This window comes from Lissotriton vulgaris, chromosome 8 (assembly GCF_964263255.1).
Source record: "Lissotriton vulgaris chromosome 8, aLisVul1.2, whole genome shotgun sequence".
NCBI classification, from domain to species: domain Eukaryota; kingdom Metazoa; phylum Chordata; class Amphibia; order Caudata; family Salamandridae; genus Lissotriton; species Lissotriton vulgaris.
In genome coordinates, this window is record NC_141696.1 from 704789444 (window position 1) to 704812678 (window position 23235).

The window sequence follows — 23235 nt, forward strand, 5'->3', positions numbered from 1 at the left end:
TGCTGCTAGCTCGTTCGGGTCAGTAAGGACCACCCCGTTTTCAGCAGTAAGACCTGGCAGCGTGATGGGTTGGAGGTTGTGTTGACAGAGTCTATGGAGCATTGTACATGACTTATCCCCCCACTGATATATTCTACTCCGCATGGCCAGCCACGCCTGCTTGGCCTCATCCATTAAGACAGACGCATAGGATTGCTGTCCCTGGAGAAGTAACCGTATCACAACTTCATCTCCTCCTCCCCGGCTCTGCTGTTCTAAGGTTTCCACCAGCGCGGCCGCCGTCGAGATCATCTCCCGACGCCTTCGACGGGCCGCAGTACACCAAGCGATGTCCACCCCCCGTATAGTGGGCTTCATGGCCTCCCACACCACCACTGCGTCAACGTCGTCTACTAGGTTTTCTCGCCAATAGTGGTCTATCGCCTCCCGCAGATGTTGGACATAGCCAGGCTGCCGGAGATGCCACGAGGACATTCTCCATCTGAATGGCTGTCGTTTTCTAAGGAGTTCCACCCTAACCGACACCGGGGAGTGATCAGACAGTCCCCTCGGTAAGATCTCTGCCTCTTTCACCCTGCACAGGCATACTCTGGGCACAAACACATAATCCAGTCTTGAGAAGGAGCCATGCACCGCAGATACATACGTGTACTCGTGCACTGTAGGGTGCATATGTCGCCACGTATCCACCCAGCCCATTCCCTCAATCATAGCATGCATCCTGGTAGGGAGGGGGATCCCAAGCATCTCCTGGCGCCTCTGGCGGTCCATACATACGTCCATCACCTCGTTCCAATCACCCCCAAACACTGCTAAGGATTCCGGGATGTCCTCCCACACTATGAACAGCTTCTCGGCCAGGGCCCACTGCAGAGGGGGGTGGGCGTAGACACTCCCAAAGACCACAGGCTCAGTTCCCACCATGCCTTTAACAAAGAGATAGCGACCCTGTGGGTCCACCCACTGCTTCTCATGGACGTAGGCCACCCTGCGATGAATCAAGATAGTTACCCCTCTGGACCCCCTGGAAAACCCGGCGTAAAAAACCTGCTGATAGCCAAACCTCTGCAGACCGAGCACCTTCGAGCCCATCATGTTAGTTTCTTGGAGCAAGAGCACATCTGCGACCTCTCTCTTCCCCCAGCGCAAGACTGCCCCATGTTTAATCTTGTCCAGCATCCCCCTGACATTCCATGTGATCACTCGTAAGGACTCCTCAGGGAGTCTATGAGTCATTTCAGCCATGATCAAGCGGGACCTACCAAGTAGGCCCTCTGCGCAAATTCCACCCACTTCGCACTGTCTTCAACGCCATTGCAAACAACATGTGCATTCCCCCCCACCTACCCCAGGACCCCAAAACAACAAGAAGAGCAACACCCGCTCTCCCCCCTCACCCCCAGCCCCCCAAACAACAACAGACCCCTTGCCCACACATTCCGGAGTACCCCCCGTCCCCAACTCAACTTTCCCTTCCCTGGCCACCCGCACCCCCCCCCCCCTATACCTCACTGAACTATGAAGTACCTGTCGCGGCATGGGCAGCCCCAAGCCAAAACAGAGGGCCCAGGACCAACCATGCCAATGGATCCCAACTCCCCGGAAACCAGTGAACTCATCCCCCCTCCCCTATCAACTCCCACATTAGTAGGAGAATGGCAGCCCCTAGTAGGCAGTCCCCGAGCCCCACCCCACAACTCCACTCATGTTCAATAACTCAGTCACAAACCGATGCTGAGGCAGCGATAATGCATCCAGTCCACTGGGCCTCAGGCGCCCCGTCCCAATTAGCTAGGAACTACATCACTAAACGAGGAGCACAGAGCTTCAGTGATCCTTCCCAGAGTCCTCAGTTCTGCCGCTATCTTGCGTACTATTGACAGAGACTGACCGCTTTCATGATTTGGACCTCCGATTTCTCCTGCTCTTGGCCGTCCGATCCCCTCGTTCCTGCGACGACCCCCTCGAAGAGCCCGGGTTCAGTCCCGGCTGGGCATTTGGCCCGATTCTCACTGTTTCGTCGGTCCATTTAAAGAGGTCCTCCGGAGTGTCAAAGAATAGCGTCTGCGACTGGAAAATCACCCTAAGAGGAGCCGGGTACAGCAGAGAGTATTGAAGTTTCAGACCTCGCAGCTTCGCCTTTGCGGCCATGAAGGAGTGGCGCTGTTGCTGTACGAGCTTGGTATAGTCAGGAAAGATCATGATCTTTTGGTTCTCGTAGAGAATAGCATCCCTGGTTCTCGCTTTCTTCAAAATGGCGTCCCGATCGTGATAATTCAAGAGTCTAGCTATCACTGCTCCGGGCCGTTCACCCTCCGGCAGCCTCTGTGTCAGGGCGCGATGTGCGCGTTCAATGACGAAGCAGTTGGATAGAACCCCCGGGGGCAGCCAGGTCTCCAGCCACTGCGTGAGAAACTGTTCCATGTTCCCTTTCTCACATCGTTCTGGAAAGCCAATGAAGCGGAGGTATTTTCGACGTGCGCGTCCCTCAGCATCCTCCACCCGGAGCGCTAGGCCCCTTTGCGCAGTTTCCATTGCCGCCATTTTCATCTTTAGGGAGCCCACGTCGTCTTCCACCACCAAAACCCTAGATTCCGCCTCCGTAATCCGTGCCACTGCATTCCGCAAGTCCTGGCGCAACAAGGTGACATCTGTGCCCACCGCACCTATTTTGGCGTCTAGCATGTCCCTGGACTGGGTGATGGCCGCCATAAGTGCTGCGTTGTCCGGCCCCCCTCCTTGTTGTCCTCCTCCCGAGGGTCCTGGGCCCCCACTGGGCCCTGTGAATTTATCAATGGTCGCCTGTTTGGTGAGGCCGCCACCTCCTCTGGTCATGGCTGCGGACCGCACTTGGGCCACCGATAGTATAGGCAGAGGCGGCAGTATAGGGTCTTTGATCTTGTCTGCAATGTCCAATAGGGGCCCACACAGCAGCTCTCCCCCCATTGTGGGGTTCAGACGCTTGTACCCCTGGTCCGGCATTGTTCCCAGGTCAGGCCAAGGCAGGTCCCAGGATCCACACCCCAGTCTTCGGCGGCCTGCGTGTCCCACACTCTGTTGGCCGATCCGTGCCGCTCTGCCGTGTGCTGCGGGCCCAGTAACGCCAGTCTCCCGCTCCCCAGAACCGGCCACCACTCCTTCAGATTTCAGGGACCCAGGGGAGGTACTCACAGTTCGCGGTCAGTCGCACGGCAGTGCCAGCATTGGTCTGCCCACAGATTACCGTCCAGCCACTTTCTGGTCCTCCACCTGTAGATGTTCAGCAGTGGAGGTCCTGCACTCCGGGCCGGGACCCCCTCCAATCAATCGCAGCTCCCCAGGCTCCGCCGAGACCCAGATGTGGCAGAGGCCGATGGTGATCCCCGCGGGCGGGGACCACGAAACTCGAGGCCCCGGCTGCGCTGGGTCCACAAGGCCGCAACTTCTGGCTGGACGGGCTCACGGCACCAAGGATCTCCACACCCCCCAGCGGGGTTCTTGGGGGAAGAAGCGCCAGCCGCCCCTCGGCCCTCAGGGCAGTCGAGGCTCAAGGCAATCGGCGGGCCAGCCGACCCACGCAGAGGCCCTCCGGCCGGGAGGCGCCAAAATCGAGCCCTGGCTTCTCCGCAGCGCACTAGGCCGCACTCCTCTCACCGCTGCCCAGTCGCGCCCGACAACTCGGGAGCTCCGCCGACTGCACCGGAGGATCCCTGGCACCTTCAGCAATGTTTGCCCCACATGGGCTGTGGAGTTTGGGCTCGGGGGCCAGGATAATCTGCCGGATTGATAGCGGGCCGGCGGTAGCTCTAGCAAGCTGCAACCGCCATCGCCGCTTGCGAAGCCAGGCCCCCCCCGATTTTGTTTTCTGAATGAATGTTCTTTTTTTTTCTTTTTTTTTTTTATTACAAGCCGTAGGAAAATAAGGAAAATACATTGGTACATTAATTTCTTCATGATTAGACATACATTGGACAAAAATTTTTACAATATCCAAGAGACAACTCTAGACAATAAAATGCCACAGTGATAATACAAGAGAAAAAAAAACTGCAATAATGCTGGATGAATTTTCCCATAAGCTCAGTGGATACTTGTGGAAAGATCAACAACTCACTCTTTTGAGTCTCAGTGATGGAGAGCACTTTGACTGCCTTGTTGGGGATAGCTTTGAAGATGTTGTATATTTCATTGACTTTATTCCTGAATGCACAGGCAATGTCATCAGATATTTATTTTATTTATTTATTTATTGGTTTGTATAGCGCTGGAATCAACTCTCAGTGGAGTATCCCTGCGCTTTGACACCTGTAGAACACCAAGAAATAAATGTGGGTGGAAGCTAAATTTCATTTTTAAACAGTATTGTTTTGAATTGTTTCTGGAATTTTAGATGATCTGTGCATTGTTTGAGTGATAGAGGGAGTTTGTTCCAGAGAGTATGTCCTGCTATGGAAAGTGCCTTACTCTCGTGTCTGGCTTTCTTAGCCCGTGGTACCTGCAAAAGAAAATCATTGCTGGACCTAAGAGATCGAGTGGGGGTGTAAGGGACAAATTTCTTTTTCAAATAGGCAGGTCCTTGGCCATTTAGGCACTTGTGAATCAAACAACATGTTTTAAATTTCGTTCTCTGCCGGACAGAAAGCCAGTGTAATTGGTCAAGAAGGGGTTTGGAGGCAGTTCTAGGAGGGGCATTAAGAACCAAGCGGGCCGCCGTATTCTGGATGACTTGTAGTCTATCCAATACCCCTTCATTGGCAGCAAGCAGTAGACCATTATAATAGTCAATCCTGCTTAGACCAAGTGCCTGGACTAAAGTTCTCCTCACCGAATCAGGCAGAAGAGGAAAGACCTTGCGCAGTAGGCTGATGGTGTGAAAGCATATACCTGAGATATAATTAACATGTTGCTTGAGTGTCAGATCTTGATGCAGACGGACCCCTAGGTTCTTTACAATCGACTTGGGTTCGGGAACAACACCCAAGTCGCTGGGCCACCAGTCCGGAGACCAAAACAGTTTAGCTTCCCCAAACAACATAACCTCAGTTTTACTGACGTTGCACTGAAGGCAGTTGGCCGACATCCATTGTGCCACTGCCTTCACTGATGATAAGCTATTGGGTAGGGTTGTCAGCTTCTTCACTTCCTGAAATAGCTGTTTTGCAAAATTTTTAGAGCATTCTATCTGTTCGGTAAAGAAGGTCCTTTTTTTCGGTGGCTAGTAGGATTTTATAGTTGGCTAGTGCATGTTTATAGCTATCTTTTTCCTCTGCCTAATAATTAACTTTCCAGCACCTTTCCAGTCTGTGACATTTTTGTTTCCCTAGTCGCAGAGCCTCTGTGAACCAGGGTGCTGAGGGTTGGTTACAATTCCCAGTGTTTTTTACCGTTTGGCACCTGTCGCCGTGAAGGCATTGTCCAGCCAATCTGTGTATTCCTCGACAGCCTGATCCACCTGACTGCTCAAACTAGTTTGTGTCTGTTCCAATTGAAGTTCAAGCATGTTAGTGTCTATCTTGTTCCATGCTTTAAAGGATTTTTCCCTGTGCTTTAACAGCGCTAGTTTCTGGTATAGCTTGGGAGGGGTATTCAATTAGGACCAAGGATTGGTCTGACCAAACAATAAGAAGGATGTTTTTTACTATCATTTCAGGAACCGAGAAAAAGATACCATCCAGGGTGTGCCCTGCCTGGTGTGTGGGTTTATGTACCCGCTGAGAGAGCCCCAACATGCCTAAAGTTTTGGTAAATATTATTGTGTCTTTATCTGACAACAGCTCAAGATGAATATTGAAATCACTCAAAATTGTAAACCTCTTTGTAGTGAGATAAGGTTCTAAGATTGAGTCTAAATTAGTAAGAGAATGAGTTCTTGACCCCGGAGGGCGATAAACAAGAGTGCCCTTAACGGTAGTTTTGGGGTTTGATTCAATCGAAAAATTCAGCTCTTAATAGTGGGGGTTAAGCACTGGAGAAAAGGTGGCTCTAAAATGTTCAAGGTAAATGACAGCGAGTCCGCCCCCTCACTTAATGGGTCTATCAAGTATAGATGAAGTAAAACCCTGAGGGACTGGCCACAAGGTCGGGGATAGACCTGCCCATGTTTCTGTAAGGAATAACACATCCAAGTTATATTGCAGAATATTATCTGCAATTTAAACATTATGCTTTGCAAATGACCTTACATTAATCAGACCACAGCATATCTCTATCCGTCTGTGAGCCTGTAATGTTTAGTTTTTGGCTATATATTAACTGCCAAGCCGCATTCTATCTGATATTGATGATGGAGCGCAAAGCCACAGGAACATATAAAATGATACGGCCCTGATCCTTTATCCAGTATACATCTGGTGCAGCCTTGGTTTACATCTAATTTGTTAAGTTTGTGCATGTCTGCACTAGAATACTGCAAAACATCCGGTTCAGAAGGTGCCAGAGATTGTGGCCCTAGGCCCGGTCCAGGCGCGAATGGGAGAAGACAGGCTTGACTTTGGCACTCACAATGTTGCTGGTGTGCTGACATTGGTGGTGGCTGTCCTACTCATGCACATGATCAGTCACATTCACAGTGCATCCTCATGTTGGCGTCAGAGAGATGTGGCCATGTGCAGATGAATTGAACATGCGTGGGGGTGAGGCAATGGGGAAATTCTGATATCCTCCCTCATTTCCAGGCAATCTACCCCCTTACCTGTTGATGAGATGCAGCCCTGTGTACACCAAGTGGGGAAGCACCATGTGAGTCTGCATAACACACACATGCAATGTCACAACAAAGTAACCATGTAGGCCGCTGGATAAAAGATTCACATCCAAAAATGCACACAAACAGTACACTTCACTCAAAGGGTGATGAAATACAATGTGCAGGGGGGCTATGCCGACAACACCACAGTATGCCGATAATGCAGATCAGGCATGTGTCACACAAATATGTACTGCATGCCTTGTTAGTGTGACACACTCATAGAACCCCAAAGTGCCTGTAAAGCAGTATGACAACCAAAGAATGACAACAAGCAAGGATAGCAAATTCGCAACAATTTATGATGAAGGCCCAAATGGCACACTCAACGCTTAGGTCTAATTGCACCCCTCTACCCCCAAGTGTACACATGTGCCATAAAGAAAACAGCATTCCACATCAGTCCTGATGTGAGTTGCCCATCACACCATTATGTGCAATTAAACATAACTGTTTGGTAAGTCAACTGTGTCAGTAAACAAATATGCAGTCAGGTAGTTATCACCCAGACGCTAATACAGGCATTGAATACCAGAACCAGGACAGTATGTATCATCCATGCCAACAGCTGCGTGGCACATACAAAAACACACATCACCCGGACATTTGCATGTCTGGTGACGGTGGCGATAACAAGGCCTGAGCACCATAAATAGGCATCGTGAAATGCACAAACATCAGAACACTGACAACTTACATACCTTGAGGGTAATGGGTGTTGACATTGTCTGTTCAGACAGCAACAACAATAGAAACTCACGCTGCACCATACTCACACCGGGTAAGCCAACAAGAGGGCTGTAAGCAATGCATGCAAGATAAAAGGTGAAGGATGACATGCGCACAAGACAAATTACAATAGACAAAGCTACCTGGATGTCCATGTGTACTACATAGTGCAGCACATGTTGAAACAGCAAGTAGGCTCTCATTGTCAATATGCCTTAAGGGGGCCCTCCTCACACATAACTGATCTTGCACAAAACACATGCACATGTGCAGTACCCTGCAATGTTGCGTGTGCATGAGCCACATCGACAAGGCAAGTGACAGTGCATGGTGAATAGCATGCTGGCAGGCACACCATATTTACATGGTGCAGGCCACCTCACTGAAGTGGCTGAGTGTGGACAACATCCTTAAAGGAGCAGGTCACACCCTGACACATTTGATGTCAAACAACTCTCCAAACTATGACCAAGACCCATATTCCTCCCAGTTTGCAACATCTCTGCTTTGTAAATGCACAGAACTGAAAGGCTCACTGCCTGAAAGGTATAATGGGCAGCAAAACCAAAGCAGCAGGTACCACCATTACACTATGCAGCACACACACATACAAATATGAGGTCATCAACATTGACTACTATGTGGTACAAACTGCATTACTCAAACAAATGAACAGAGGACACAACTGGTGCAGCTTGTGTTTTGAAATTGTACAATCACATTTGTCATAGCTGGACACTGAGATGACAATGTACAACAACAACATCACATCCATGATGTCCTCAAAATTATCACTATCCTGCAACTAATAGGCATCTCCTCAAAAACAGTCTGAATGTACACTGTCCTGCAGTCAGCTTGTAATGTCATCCATTGCATGATCATACGTGAAAAACACTGTTGAAATGTATCTCCCCTATCACATTGCAGAGGGAGAGACATCACCAACCTGTACAGCAGACTGGCCAAACCTTCACTGATGACGAGGATGATTACACCACCATCAATTCGGATGAACTCCAAAATCTGCTAGACTCCTTCAGCACCCCACCTCCAGGAGCAGGGCAACACAGCAGCATTGCGGCAACCCCACCCCCTGCACAAACCAGGGGCACCAGGAGGAATGGAAGAAAGGTACATGGAAGGCGGTGCCCAAGCTTACAACAACTGGCACACAGGCCGTCCCAGACTGAGGGTGACATGTGCAAGCAATCGGAGAAGGGAGGCATTAGCCCTTCGTGTGTAGAACCATCTTCTCCTGTGACACAGTGCTGCATTAAATGTACAAAGCCCATGTCCAGACGTGTGTGTCCCTACCAACTGTGTGCAGTTCATCAAGTCAGCGCCAACACAGTCACTCTTGCACAAGAGTGCAAGGGTGTCTGTGTGCAGGGGGGCTTGTAAATGTTTTGGAAGCTTACCCTTCCTGATGGATTAATCCCAGATCTTTTGACTGGGTGTGAGTGTTTGATTGGTTCAGATGCTCCGTCCATTACCACCCCCTTTTGTACCACTTTTGGCCACCATAAGTGTGGCAGGGTATGCTCAGACGTGAGTCCCTTGCTCACTTTGCCACTGGATTCAAGCAAGCCGGGCTGAAGACGGCTGGAATGCCAGAAACCGGTCCTCGGAAGCTTGTTTCCGGTCCAGGGAAGGCATGGCTTGGCAGTTCGGGCTGGACAGTTCCCATGAGGCACAGGGTCAGACTGATTTGCATATAGCCATGTCTGAATTGGGGTGGCAGAGTGGGCTAAAGAACGGTGATGGATTAAACCCAGATCTTTTGACTGGGTGTGAGTGTTTGATTGGTTCAGATGCTCCGTCCATTACCAGCCCCTTTTGTACCGCTACCTGCACAGGAGCAATCCTGGGACAGCCCTACTCACACTTTCAACTATGCTGCATCATGCATCACACATGGAAACCCGTTGTGTAACTGAATGCTGACTTATACATGAGGCGCAGTCCAGCTCTCCAACACTGCCACACAATTGGAAATCCGTATTTGTAAAGCACAAACTACTCACCCTTATGGGTCTCAAGGTGCTGGGGGCCGTTGTGGAAATTAAGTGAGCTATTGCCCAGAGTCACATGGTGCTGAGCTGAGCTGCCGCCAGAGCCGGAGATCGAACCGTGAACCCTGTGCTCCGAAGTCAGATGCCCTGGCCGCTGCACCACACCTCTCCACTCATTTTACAATATGTGAAGTGTTGCCGCAGAGAGGGGGAAACATTGTTTCCTCTAAAATCTCACTCACTCATGCAAGTCTTGTATCCGCTAATCTCACTCCGTAGTGAATCAAAATACGCAGGCCTTTACAGCGCAAACAGTCACAATGCATTCACCATTGTAACGGCACCCTGGAGTCATGATGCTTATAGTGTTGTTAGGGGTAATGGTTTCTCACAGATTGCGTTGGAGAGCCCTGCATTGTAAAATAAATGGCACAGCAATTAAAGCAGAGCTAAAGCATGCATGGTAAATGTGCGCAGAGTAATGACACCAATGGGACAGAGGAGTTCCCACACCTGATCCAGAGTCAATCAGGCAATGGCCTCAAGGAGACAGGTTGTCACCACCATTACAGTGGCCAAACATGCCAATGAGATTCATAGGGCCGCCTTTGCTGTGTGTTTGGGGAACAAGTCATTTATATGCTTGACTCAAAGATACACACTCTCACTTTCTTGAAGATGGCATGCAGCATACCTACAAATTCACAGTGCCAAACTGTTTCTGCGCACTTACAGAATGAAAAGCACTGCCTCTTTGTGCATCATCGGTACACTTGCACAGTCATCTCAGTCAAGTATGTACATGCATTCCATGTCATCTGTTTGTCATAAGCAACTCCACTTACATGTCTCCTCACCTAACAGTATGCTCTGCAATCCACAGGCATGTGCTGTGGTGACAGAACCCACAGACCTAGGGGCATATTGACAAGGAAGTGGCGTAAACAGGTGTTACCATCCTCGGCTTCACACCTCTCTCTGCCACTTTGGAAACGCAACCCTGCACCATATTATCAAGGATATGGTGCAGACTTGCGTTTCCCCCTGCGATAGCACTAAGTCTCACTACTTAGAGCCTACACAAGCACCCTTGCATCAGAGTGCAAGGGTGCCTGTTTTTGCAGGGGAGGTTTGTTTCTGTACAGGCAGGTGCCCCTTCCTGCACATAATTAGTCCTAAAATACCATGTTGTTACTTTCATGTGTGCTACCTCGTGCATGAGGCCTTGTTGTTGGACGATGTCTTTGAGGGGGACCATGTAGATTTTAAAGAGGCTCGGATCCAGTCCAGGGCTGTACCTTGGATGCCAGCATCATGTAGTCTGGTGACTTGTGTGCAGTGGGAGACATTGTTGAAGGCTGCTGAAAGGTCAAGCAGGATGAGGTGTGCGTAGTGTCCTTGGTCCAGGAGGGTGTTGATGTTGTCTGTGGTGGCAAGTAGGGCAGTCTTAGTGCAGTGGTTGCTTTGGAATCCGGATTGTGACTGGAAGAGGATGGTGTTCTCTTTGATAAATCTTGTCAATTCCCTGTTGACTGTTTTCTCTGCGACTTTGGCTGCAAAGGTGAGGAGCGAGATGGGCCGATAGTTCTTGAGGTGGGTGGGGTAAGCTGTGTGCTTCTTGAGCAGGGTCATGACTTCTGCGCGCTTCCAGTTGTCTGTGAAGGTGCACGTTTTGAAGGTGGTGTTGATGTTGCGTAGTGGTTTGTGTGCAATGGCAGATGTGGCTCTGTGGTAGTTGTGAGGGGTCCAGGGGTCTGTGTGGGCCCGAGTGGATGCCTTCCATGGTGTAGGCAGTGTCTTCATCTGCGCCTGGTGTCCATTTGGAGTTGGTGGGCTGGTTGGTGTCTCAGGGGTGCGGGGGTCCGGCTGCTGTGTCCAGTGTGTGGTCCACAAATTAGTCGTAGATGTTTATGATCTTGAGGTGGAAGTGGGTTCCCAGCTAAATGTAGATGACACCCTAAAAAGCATCTTTTACGCCATTTCACGCCCATTTTTCATCTTTTACCGCATTTCACACCCATATTTCATCTTTCAACCCCATTTCACACCCATTTTTCATCTTTTACCCCATTTCACACCCTAAATTTAATCAATTAACACAACGGACACACTCAAATAATTTATTGACCCAAAACGACACCCTACAATTTGGATTTTTGAACAGAGGACAACCTATTTGTCATTGTTTACACAAAAGTACATGCAAAATATTTTAGTTTGGTAGCACAACTTACACCATGAAAAGTCTACTTCTGAACATTTGGCACACTGAAGAGCATCTCTGTACTGAAGAGACATTCCCACCATGAATTAAGTATTGTGATGTTATTTGCACTCATAGTTCAAAGTATTCTTTTTCTGAGTGATGTACTTATGCAGGAGAGTAACATGCAGACAGGGTATGTGTGTAGTGTATTTTTATTGGCACATGATTGGGGCCATTTTGCACTGATATACATTTGATGGGGATTGTCAAAATGTGATGTGCTCAGTTGAAGAAATTGTTTATTATTCGGTTCCTTCGGGCAGTTCCTGCTGCACTAACTGTGGGGTGTGCTCCACCTGCCTCATCTTCATCATCATCCTGGTCATTGTCTGGTGCAGCTGGCACTTGCATCCATGGAGCATTGGGGTGCACACATATATTGTGCAATACACAACATGCTAGGATACTTTTGTTTACCATTTTGGGGCTGTGAAGCAGTCTGCCACCTGTGATGTCCAGGCTACGGAAACCTGACTTTAGCACACCAAATGTGCGCTCTATAATGGACCCGGTGTGTCTGTGGGCCGCATTATACTACCTCTGTGCCTGGATGGTGGGGTTTACCACGCATGCCTTTACAACGCGATTTTTACATCGCAAACCTTTACAACGCATAGCGCTTAGAGGTGCTGGATAGTGAAAAGTTTAATTTTCTATTCCAACTCCAGTCCCTGTGGACACTAGGGAAGGTGTTGGATAGAAAATTAAACTTATTCCCTATCCTAGAGCGCCCCCCCAGCGCAATGCGCTGTAATGGTTTGCGTTGTAATACCTGCGTTGTAGTGGTAGTGCATTGTAAAAGTTTCGTTGTGAAGGTTGTTCACCACTGCACACATATCCAGAACCCACATCCACCCCCTCCAGCGTTGTCCATTCTTGTAAAAAAGCATCCCAGGGTGACTAAACATCAATGACAACAGTATGTACCCCCCCCGCAGCCTCTTAGGTACAGACATATCGGGTGTGCTCATGGAATTGTACTATCCTAGACATGAAACAGGTCCCTCACAGCCCCCCGTCCAAACCGTGGTAGTGTCTCCATTTAGACCAAACCCTACCGAACTTCCTCGGGCACCCTCTAGCCTTGTAGGTCACCCTTTCTGCGGCCATGTACATGTTCAACCCTCTCCTCCATTCCTCTATCCCCGGAGATTCCGGGGACCCCCAGTGTTTCGCTATGTCTCTTTTCGCCACCACTAGCGCCAACACTAGGAAAGTTAGTAAAGGTCTTGTGAGGTCGACGTCGTTGGTCATACCCAGCAGGGCCAGTCTGGGTTCCGGCTGAAGAGGGAAACCCACCACCTCGCTCATTTCCACAAAATTGCAAGTCCAGTTATGACGAATCGAGGCGTACGTCCACACTAGGTGGTAAAAGTCCCCGTCCTCTAGTTTACATTTGATGCATTTCTTGTCGTCCGTTTTCCCCATTCGATAGAGTTGCACTCTGTCATAGTAAGTTCTGTGGAGCACATTAAATTGGATAAGGCGCAGTCTGGACTTAATTGCGACATCTCTGGGGTGCATTAATACTGTGTCCCAGTCAATATCGTCCATGGCTCCCACCTCAGTTTCCCAGATCCGTCGAAGTTTCGCCAGATAGCCTAGCATGTTATTTGTTAAAGTTTTATACATGAGTGAGACCACTTTCCCCTGTATTTGCTCCTGTAGTAGTCTTCCCTCTAATGGCGCATACTCCGGGAGTTCAGTTAATTGGATGTTCTGGGCCTGCCAAGCATGTCGCAGCTTCGTGTACTTGAAGAACAGTGATGGATGTAGACCGAACTCTGTCTTTATTTGTCGTAAAGGTTTTCAGTGCACCCTTGGCGATCACATCCCTTATGGTGGAGATGCCTATGTCATCCCATTTGTGAAAGCCTTTCAGCTTGTTAAGTCCTGTCAACCACCTGCAGTGCCAGAGCGGCGTCTGCCTCGTAGGCGTTTTCTCCCAACCCGTGCGTTTCATGGCTTTATTCCCCGAGAGGAGGGTAATTACCGTCGCCGGGAGGAGCGGTTCCCTACGAGTGCCCCCATAGAGATGGTACAGTAGGTTTCGCGATGACATTTTGTATCGTATGTAGGGCGTATGTAGGGTGCCCAGCTGGGGCGTGCAGCCAGTCATTAATTGGGGCAATATGTTCCACCTAATAGTATGCCTCCAGGTTTGGTAGGGAAATCCCTCCGCTGTACTGGTGTCTCTGGAGAGTATTTAGCGCCACTCTGGGTTGCTTACCCAACCAGATGAAGGCCCTCAGGTCTGCATGTATTCTGGAGAGTACAGCTGCTGGGAGTGGATAGTACTCGTTCTGTAGGGAATATAGGTACTTGGAAAGGATAACCATCTAATATATGGTCGCCCGACCCAGGAGTATGAGTGGGAGCTGCCTCCATCGGTCCATATCCGCAATGGAGTTCAAGATGATGCGCTCCTGGTTACGTTGGAATGATACCGTTCTATCGAGGGTTATATAAACTCTGAGATATTGAAAGCCTTCCACTGTGGTCAGTAATTGCCCCGGGAATTGCCCCCAGTCATCCTGCCCCCTGGGTTCGTACAGGATCGACATGTGCTAATTGATTCAATACCACGAATGTCTACCGTACCGCTCCAATTCGTGGAACAGAGCGGGCAGGGTCGTCACAGGGTTTGTAATATAAAGCAGGATATCATCCGCTTACAAGGATATTTTCTCCTGTGCGGAGTCCAACTCAGTCCTCATAAAACCTCAGATGTCTGCATTTTGCCGAATCCTAACGGCCAGCGCTTCAATAGTGAGTGCAAAGAGGAGGGGGGACAGCGGGCATCCCTGACGGATTCCCCTTTGGATCTGGAACTCCTGTGACATCCTCCCATTCACTTTGACTCTGGACCTGGGCCCAGTGTACAGGAGCTGTACCCATTTCTGGTACTTCGGTCCAAAGCCAAACTTCTGCAAGGTTCCCTCGAGGAACGGCCAATGAACGGCATCAAAGGCCTTCTCTGCATCGAGGGAAAGAAACCAATGGGGCTCCTCCCTATCTTTCACTTCCTGTAACCAGTTGTGGGAACACCGGAGGTTCAGTCTGGTAGCCCTGTCTGGGAGAAATCCTGTCTGGTCCAAGTGTATTAGATCTGGGATCACAAACCTTAGTTGTTGGACCAGGATGGTAGGCAGGAGTTTCACCTCCGTATTGAGGAGGGAAATAGGGCGGTAGGACGCACACTCTTCCCTCTGCTTCCCCTCTTTATGTATTGGGACAATGGTCGCCGTGGTAAGGTCGGGGGGGTTTCCCTCTTCCCGCAGGGCCCCTTCAAAGAGTCCCTTAAGATGTAAGCTTAGGAGATCCGCAGTGCGTTTGAAAAACTCAGCCGGGAAGCCATTGGGCCCCGGCGTTTTGCCTGGGCGCAGTCGAGCGATAGCATCTGAGATATCATCCAGGGTAATGTCAAATTCCAATGCATTAAGGGCCTCAGGAGACAGTGTTGGTAGGTCCACTTGTTCCAGTTACCGTAGGGCATCCCCACAAGTCTCCAATTCCCTGGCTGTATAGAAGAGTTCGTAGTGTGTGGCAAATGCCTCAGCAATTCGGGCATCAGACCTGACTATCGTCCCATCGGAGTCCCTTTTTTATTTTTATTATTATTTTTTTTTTGGCTGTGTGGATGTCCCATTGTGACCTTTATAGCTTTAATATGAAAGCACATCGCCTATAACTGGTTTGAAAAATTATATTGTTTACTAATGTACCACAATATATTTCAATACAATGTAGTATATGTGCTCTATCGTTAAAAAATGATGTTCATAACCCATTGTGTTTTATTCTTTTTTTTTTTTTTTTTTTAGAACTAGAGAATATTTTTATTGTTAAAATGACACCAAAACAGCAAAGATTCTATGTAGGGGACTGATGATATTTATTTATTTATTTTTATTTTTATTTTTTATTAAATTTTTTTTATTTTTCTTCACCAAAACAGAGCACATTTAGACTTACACTTAATACAATTTATCAATTACAATATTTTTTGAATTCTAGTATATAAGTTCCATCCTTGACTACTGCCCACCCAATAATACTTTCAACCAGTTGAATTTAACACCTTATTTTAAACACATACAAGGAAGTCTGACGCAAACAATAACAGTGAATACAACGTCTTCTCAACCCCACGCCTAATTGTCCTTTCTTTGCAACTCTTTCCATTTACATAATGGCTCCCAAATTCTTCTCCCCAGACGTCTTTCTCTCCTCCCTTTTCGAGCATAAATTTTTCCCTCTATATTATATGCATACAGAGTATTTGCCAACCAGCATTGCAGTTTCGGAGGATTTTTAACTAACCAAGCCCTAGCTATTGTCAGTCTGTAGACAGCCATTATTACAAACAGAAATTCAGCATACTGATCCTGCTCCCGTTCAGTCACACCGAACATAATCCAAGCTGGTGTGAGAGAGATCACAATGCCCAGAGATCTTGCCAAAAACCCCTCAATCTCATTAATCAGTGTTTGTAATTGGGGACATGTTGCAAAAATGTGTATACTATCTGCTTCCAACGCATTGCATCTGGGACAATTCATTCCTGTATTCCCACCCCATTTTGCAATCCTTGCAGGCGTGAAATACAAAAAATATAGTGTTTTGTAATGCTGAGACTGCAACGGGGCTGCACATAATATTGTACATCCTAAATTCAAAGAATCATAAAACAAGTTACTTTCAACTCCTAATTTGTCCGCCCATTTCTTACTGAATTTGTCTAAGTCGTCCTGCTTTTCTTTCATCAAAGTTGCGTAAAAGGACTTAATTGTGCAATCCCCCATCAGCTTTATTTTCTCCATTATTTCTATTTTGTTAAAGCCTGCTGGGCCTCCCACTTTGTTTTTAAAAAAACTTCTAATCTGCAAGTACTTGAAAAATCCCCTGTTATGTATGCCATATGTGTCTCTTAGATCTGAAAATTGCTTAAAACCATCCTGTGAGAATAGATCGCCTATTTGCGGGATCCCCCTTAAAGCCCACTCTGCCATTGTGTGATCGGCAAATATTTCCTCTGGGAGTGAACTGTTGTTGATCAGAGAGACATACCTGTTATACCTCCCCATCTTGACTTTCTTTAAGAAAGCATTCCATACCGTGACTGCCGCCTTGACAGTTTTAAACCTGGTTCTCTTGAAGTAACTATAATCTGTACATTTTAAAAAACAATTATGAGCATTTACCCCTAGTGCGACATTATAGACCTCCGTAGACATATTATGCATTCTTACATCATCAGCATTGCCTCCAATAAGTCCTTGTATATACTGCAAAACCGTAGCCATATAATATAAACGGAAATCTGGTGCACCCCAAACCCCTTTTTCCCTAGAAAGTGTCATATACCTATAGGCCCTCCGGGTCTTACCGTGTGCCCATATAAACCTATTACATATAGCCTCTATACCATTAAACCAGCTGGCTTCAATCAACAAGGGTACAGCCCTAAACACATACAAAAATTTAGGTAAAATCATCATTTTGATAATATTTGTGCAGCCAACCAGTGACAAGTGCAAATTGTTCATTTTTTCCAGATCTCTTTTAACTTGAGCTATCAAAGGATCCATATTCTTTTTAACAATCTTACCTATTTCTGCTGTAATTTGTACCCCTAAGTAAGTTGCCATACCCGTCACTCTGTCATCATTACATATTACCCACTGGTTTTTGACAATCTGAGTTTTAGTAATGTTCAAACTATATCCTGAAAACTGACCAAATCTCTCAGCTTCATCTTCAATTGCCCTAATGGCAACTGTAGGTTCTGCGGTCAGGATGGCGACGTCGTCCGCGTAAGCTAATGACTTAAATCTACAACCATTTAGAACTAACGGTGGAATCTGCTCATTACTTTCCAACTTTCGTATATAGGGGTCAAGATATAAAGCGAAAAGCAGAGGAGAAGAAGGACAGCCCTGCCTTGTACCTCTCTGGATATTAACTGCTGATGAATAACCTCTATTGATTCTTATCTTGGCCATCGGGTTTATATATAATGTCTGCAGGGCCTTTATGAATCCTGGTCCTATACCGTGCCAACTCAAAACATCCCATAAGTATCTCCAAGAGACCCTATCGAACGCTTTTTCGGCGTCAAGAAACACTGCTGCCATTGGGTCTTCTAGAATGCTTGCTACATCAAATGCCGTAATTACTTGTCTGGTATGCTGAGTTGTTCCCTTACCTGGACTAAATCCATGTTGAGAAGAGATAACCAATGATTCGATTACCCTGGATAACCTTTTTGCCAGAATTTTGGAGAACACCTTAACATCAGCATTCATTAAAGTAATGGGACGGTAGGAACCCGGGGCATCTGTGGGTTTGCCCTTTTTTGGTATAACAATGATATCTGCGCCGCCCCAAGATTCTGGAGCAGACTCACCCATTTGTGCTAGCAACATCACATTAAACATTTCTGTTAGGAGAGAGGGTTGGAAGACTTTATAAAATTCTATCGGAATCTGGTCCGGACCAGCAGCCTTCCCAGACGGTAGCTCCCTCAAAGCCTCAATCAGTTCATCCACCTGAAATATCTCTTCCAACCCTTTTCTGTCTGCCTCTGCCAGCCCAGAGGGCTCTATCTCACTCAAATATGCCCTTATATCCTCCTCTCTTTCATACCCATCTGATGTATAAAGCTCCGTGTAGAATTGTTTAAAAACCTCTCTGATCTGTTCTGCATCCTTAACCTTAGTTCCCTGACAATTTTTGATCTCCTTAATATCAGTCATCCCATCTCTTTGCCTAGCTCGTACAGCCAGTATGTGACCAACTCTTTCGCTAAGCTCATACGCCTTTTCTTTATTTGCTGTATATTTCTCAACGGTCTTTTTTGCCATCCCATCCATAACTTCGGCTTTAAGAGCTACTATCTTCAATAATATCTGCTCAATTGGAGAATGTGTATGTATAGCCATCATAAGTTCTTCCTCTTCCTCTGCCTCTGTAATTAGTTTATTATCTTGCTCCGCTTTTTCCTTCACCATTCTTTGAGCACTAATAACATAGCTCAGGGTTTCTCCTCTTATTCCGGCTTTTAAAGCATCCCACACTATCCCTGGTAATGAGGTACCTCTATTAATCTCCCAGAATTCCTTAATCCATTTACTCATTCTCTCCCTGTAAGACTGATCCTGGAGCAATGTTCTGTCAAAAGTCCATTGTCTCAGTTCTTTATTTCTCCTTTGCCCAATAATTACGGTTAAAACGAACGGGCTGTGATCTGATATGATCCTTGGTTCCCTTTCTATTCTTGCTCTATCTATCAGACCTCTCGTGATTAAAAAATAATCCAACCTGACCAATGTCTGATGAGGAGCTGAGAAAAAAGTACTCCCATCTACATTTGGATGACAATTTAACCATGGGTCTTCTAGCGAGTTATTCCTTGCCATATCTGCTAAGGCTCTATAAGTTCTTTTTTTCCTCCCCATATATTTCCTACCAGGATCTAAAAAACTACTATCTGCGTCATGAAAATTCAGATCACCGCAAAAAATAATGGGCTCCGGCCATTGCGCGAGTTCAGCGTCTAAAAATTGGAAAATATCTGGATCATCTCCTGTAGATCCAGAGACCGAAACTAGCGTGATAGTTTGCCCCCTAAACATTAATTCTGCTATAACCCATCTGCCCCACTGATCCTCCAACTTCCTCTTGACCAATGTATCCTGTCTCTTGCCCAGAATCGCCACCCCTCTCGTCTTTGTGTTCTGATTAGTTTTTGTTAAAACATTAAAGCCAAGTTGAGCCATTAAATAAGCCTTGGTACCTTCAATGTGTGTTTCCTGAAGGCACACTAGGTCAGGTTTTAGCGATTTTAACAAAGAAGCAGTTTTTAACCTCTTATTTAGCTCATTGAGTCCACAAATATTTATTGAAACTATTCTACAGGTCATTATATTTCATAGTTTCTCCTACTTCCTGTATACACCTATACCGGCAGCATTCAGTGGGGTTCTTTGTATCCTTTCCGATATTTTTTATTGCTATTCTATTGTGTAACTTGCTCCACACATCTTTTTTTACTCTCCTACCTACACTGTGTTTGTGCCCATCATCTACGTGCTTGTTTCCCCCCCCCACCACCCTCCCCTCACCCCCACTACCCCCCTCCCTTTAAGAGCCCCCCCCCCTTGCTACAGGCAAATAGGCCAATCCTGGTCTATGTGTAGCCCCTGTAGTCTGCAGAGTCGCTACTCTCTCCTATCCTGTTTTCACCTCTGTTGGACATTTCTGTATGTACTTTTGTTTAATGCTACCATCTACGGGGTCTTTGGTGGGCTGCTTACTGGGGTTCTTGGTGGAGTTCTGGTTCTACTCTCCTTTCCTTTGTCTAATTCCGTGATTTCTGCTAGATATTCTGCTGCTTTTATCTCAGACGTAAACATTCTAGTATAACCTTTCCTAATTACTTTCAGCCTTGAAGGAAACAACAAATAAGCCTCTGCACCTTGCTTTTGGAAGGGACCTATCATCTGCCTTAACTTCCACCTTCTTTCCACGGTAACATGGCAGAAATCTGGCCTAGAAAAAAAAGAATTGCTGTCAGCTGTCTTTCTGGAATCAGGTCTAGCCTTATCAATTATTTCTTGTCTTGCTAAGAAGTTACCTAGGAAGACCAGCATTGCTCTTGGTCGCTCATTCTCTTGCCCCCCCGGCTTTTCTTAATGAACAGAGGATATCTATGGGCTCTTTGCACTTCAATATCCCAGTGCCATTTTGACTCTGGAAAGGCTTCTTCTAATATCTTGACCACATATCCTCTGGGGTCCTGCCCCTCCCGTCCTTCCTCCAGTCCCAAAAGTCTCACATTGTTTCTCCTTTGGCAATTTTCAAAACTTTCTAGCTTCCATTGTAGGTCTTCCACCACCTTTTCTTGATCCGCTTTAAAAGTCTGCCATTCTGTTACCTCGTCTTCCACCCTGCTAGTCCTTTCCTCAACTTGTGTTACTCTCCCCTCGACCTCTTCCTGCTTTCTATTTACTCTTCTTAGCGAAGCTTGAAGTTTTTTTGTGTCTCTTTTTGCTCTTCGGCTTTCCGCTCTTGCCTCAGACTGCATCTGTTTCAAAGTTCCAAACAACATTTCAAGAGTTACGTTTTGGGGTTTTTGCCTCCCGTCCTTTTTCCCCTCCTCCTGTCCATTTTCCTGATAGGTCTCTGACGTAGCAGAATAGTCCCATGATAGTTTCTTGCTCATGCTACTCCTAGACCCTCTTCCGTCTCTTTTACCACCAACTCTCCTTTTCTTTTTAGTCTCTAGCTCCCTGGAGCCCTTACTTGTATCAGAATCGGAAGTCTGATCAGTGCAGCTCCCCTCTTCTTCAGTTTCATGTTCACTGATATCTGTAGTGTCCGATCCCTCATTAACTGAAAAGAATTCGGGGAACCTCCCCTCGTGTTTCTATCTTCTCTTCCACTTTTTCCATTGTCCCGGTCATACTGTAGCCCTTGCTGGTCTCTTAGGCTCTGGGTGCTTCCCCAGCTCGGTTCGGAGCGCTGCAGGGATTTATTATGGGGCCCTATCTCCACGCTTAATAGTGCGTCTAGCATCTGTAAGTTATTATGCCTTTCTAGCTGTTCTGTAGCATTGTCCTCGTAGCCGGCACTCTTTACTCCCCCTTTGCTCACCTTCATCGCTCCTGTACTCTGCGCCGCTTGAATCGAGCTGTCTCCCGCAGTATTGAGTGGTTGCCCAGGGACATCTTGAAGGGTACTTTAGCGCCGCTCAGTAGACTTCTCCAACAGCTAAGCCAGCCTTTCCCCGTCTTTATTGAAAATCTCCTCAACCAGTCTGGGTTGAATACTCCTGCCGTGCCACGAGATATTAGGTTAGCCAGAACCCACATCCCCGAATTCACCAGTCCTTCCACATCCTAGGATAGGAGAGAGAAAAATAGCGACTTCTCTCTACAGAGCTACGGCGGCCATCTTGCCCCCTCTCAAAGAAGAGAATAGTGTAGGGAGAATAATTACTATTCACACTCCAGAGAGTGCAACAGTAGAGAAAACTTTGGATAGCGGGTGGGTAAAAATAACTATTCCCACTCCAGAGAGTGCAACAGTAGGGAAAGCATTGGATAGCGGGTGGGTAAAAATTACTATTCCCACTCCAGTGGGTGCAAAGGTAGGGAAAGTGTTGGATAGTGTAGGGGTTAAAATTACTATTCCCACTCCAGTGAGTGCAACAGTAGGGAAAGCGTTGGATAGCATACAGGTAAAAATGACTATTCCCACTCCAGTGGGTGCAATAGTAGGGAAAGCGTTGGATAGCGGGTGGGTAAAAATAACTATTCCCACTCCAGAGAGTGCAACAGTAGGGAAAGCGTTGGATAGCAGGTGGGTAAAAATTACTATTCCCACTCCAGTGAGTGCAACAGTAGGGAAAGCGTTGGATAGCGTACGGGTAAAAAATACTATTCCCTCTCCAGTGGGTGCAACAGTAGGGAAAGCGTTGGATAGTGTAGGGAGTAAAATTACTATTCCCACTCCAGAGAGTGCAACAGTAGGGGAAAGCGTTGGATGGCGTACGGGTAAAAATTACTATTCCAACTCCAGTGGGTGCAACAATAGGAAAAGTGTTGGATAGTGTAGGGGTTAAAATTACTATTCCCACTCCAGAGAGTGCAACAGTAGGGAAAGCGTTGGATAGCGGGTGGGTAAAAATTACTATTCCCACTCCAGTGAGTGCAAGAGTAGGGAAAGCGTTGGATAGCGTACGGGTAAAAATTACTATTCCCACTCCAGTGGGTGCAACAGTAGGGAAAGCGTTGGATAGCGGGTAGGTAAAAATGACTATTCCCACTCCGATGAGTGCAACGGTAGGGAATGCGTTGGATAGTGTAGGGAGTAAAATTACTATTCCCACTCCAGAGAGTGCAACAGTAGGGAAAGCTTTGGATAGCGTAGGGGTAAAAATTACTATTCCAACTCCAAAGGGTGCAAAAGTAGGGAAAGCTTTGGATAGCGTAGGGGGAAAAATTCCTATTCCCACTTCAAAGAGTGCAACAGTAGGGAAAGCGCTGGATAGCGTAGGGGTAAAAATTACTATTCCCACTCCAAAGAGTGCAACAGTAGGGAAAGTAAATACTTATACATATATTATTTACATTTGATTAATTAATTGACAATAAATTAACAATAAACACCAATAAATAATAATTATCAAATATTACTATAATTTTTCTAGTTTTTAAAAAATATTTACAAATTACAAATATTAATTGACAATTTAAAAAATAAATATCTATTAAAATATTTAATTACCAATTAATAATTATTTAATAAATTAATTATCCCTAACTAAAAATGTATAAATAATTAAATATTTACAATAAAATTATTTTCCACTCAATACCCCTATAAACCCACAACACGCTCAGGTACTAAAACATAACATTTAATTAAAATTAACATTATTGCCAATGAAATAATAATGTATCAATTAAAATAATTAATTGCCAATTAATAAAAAA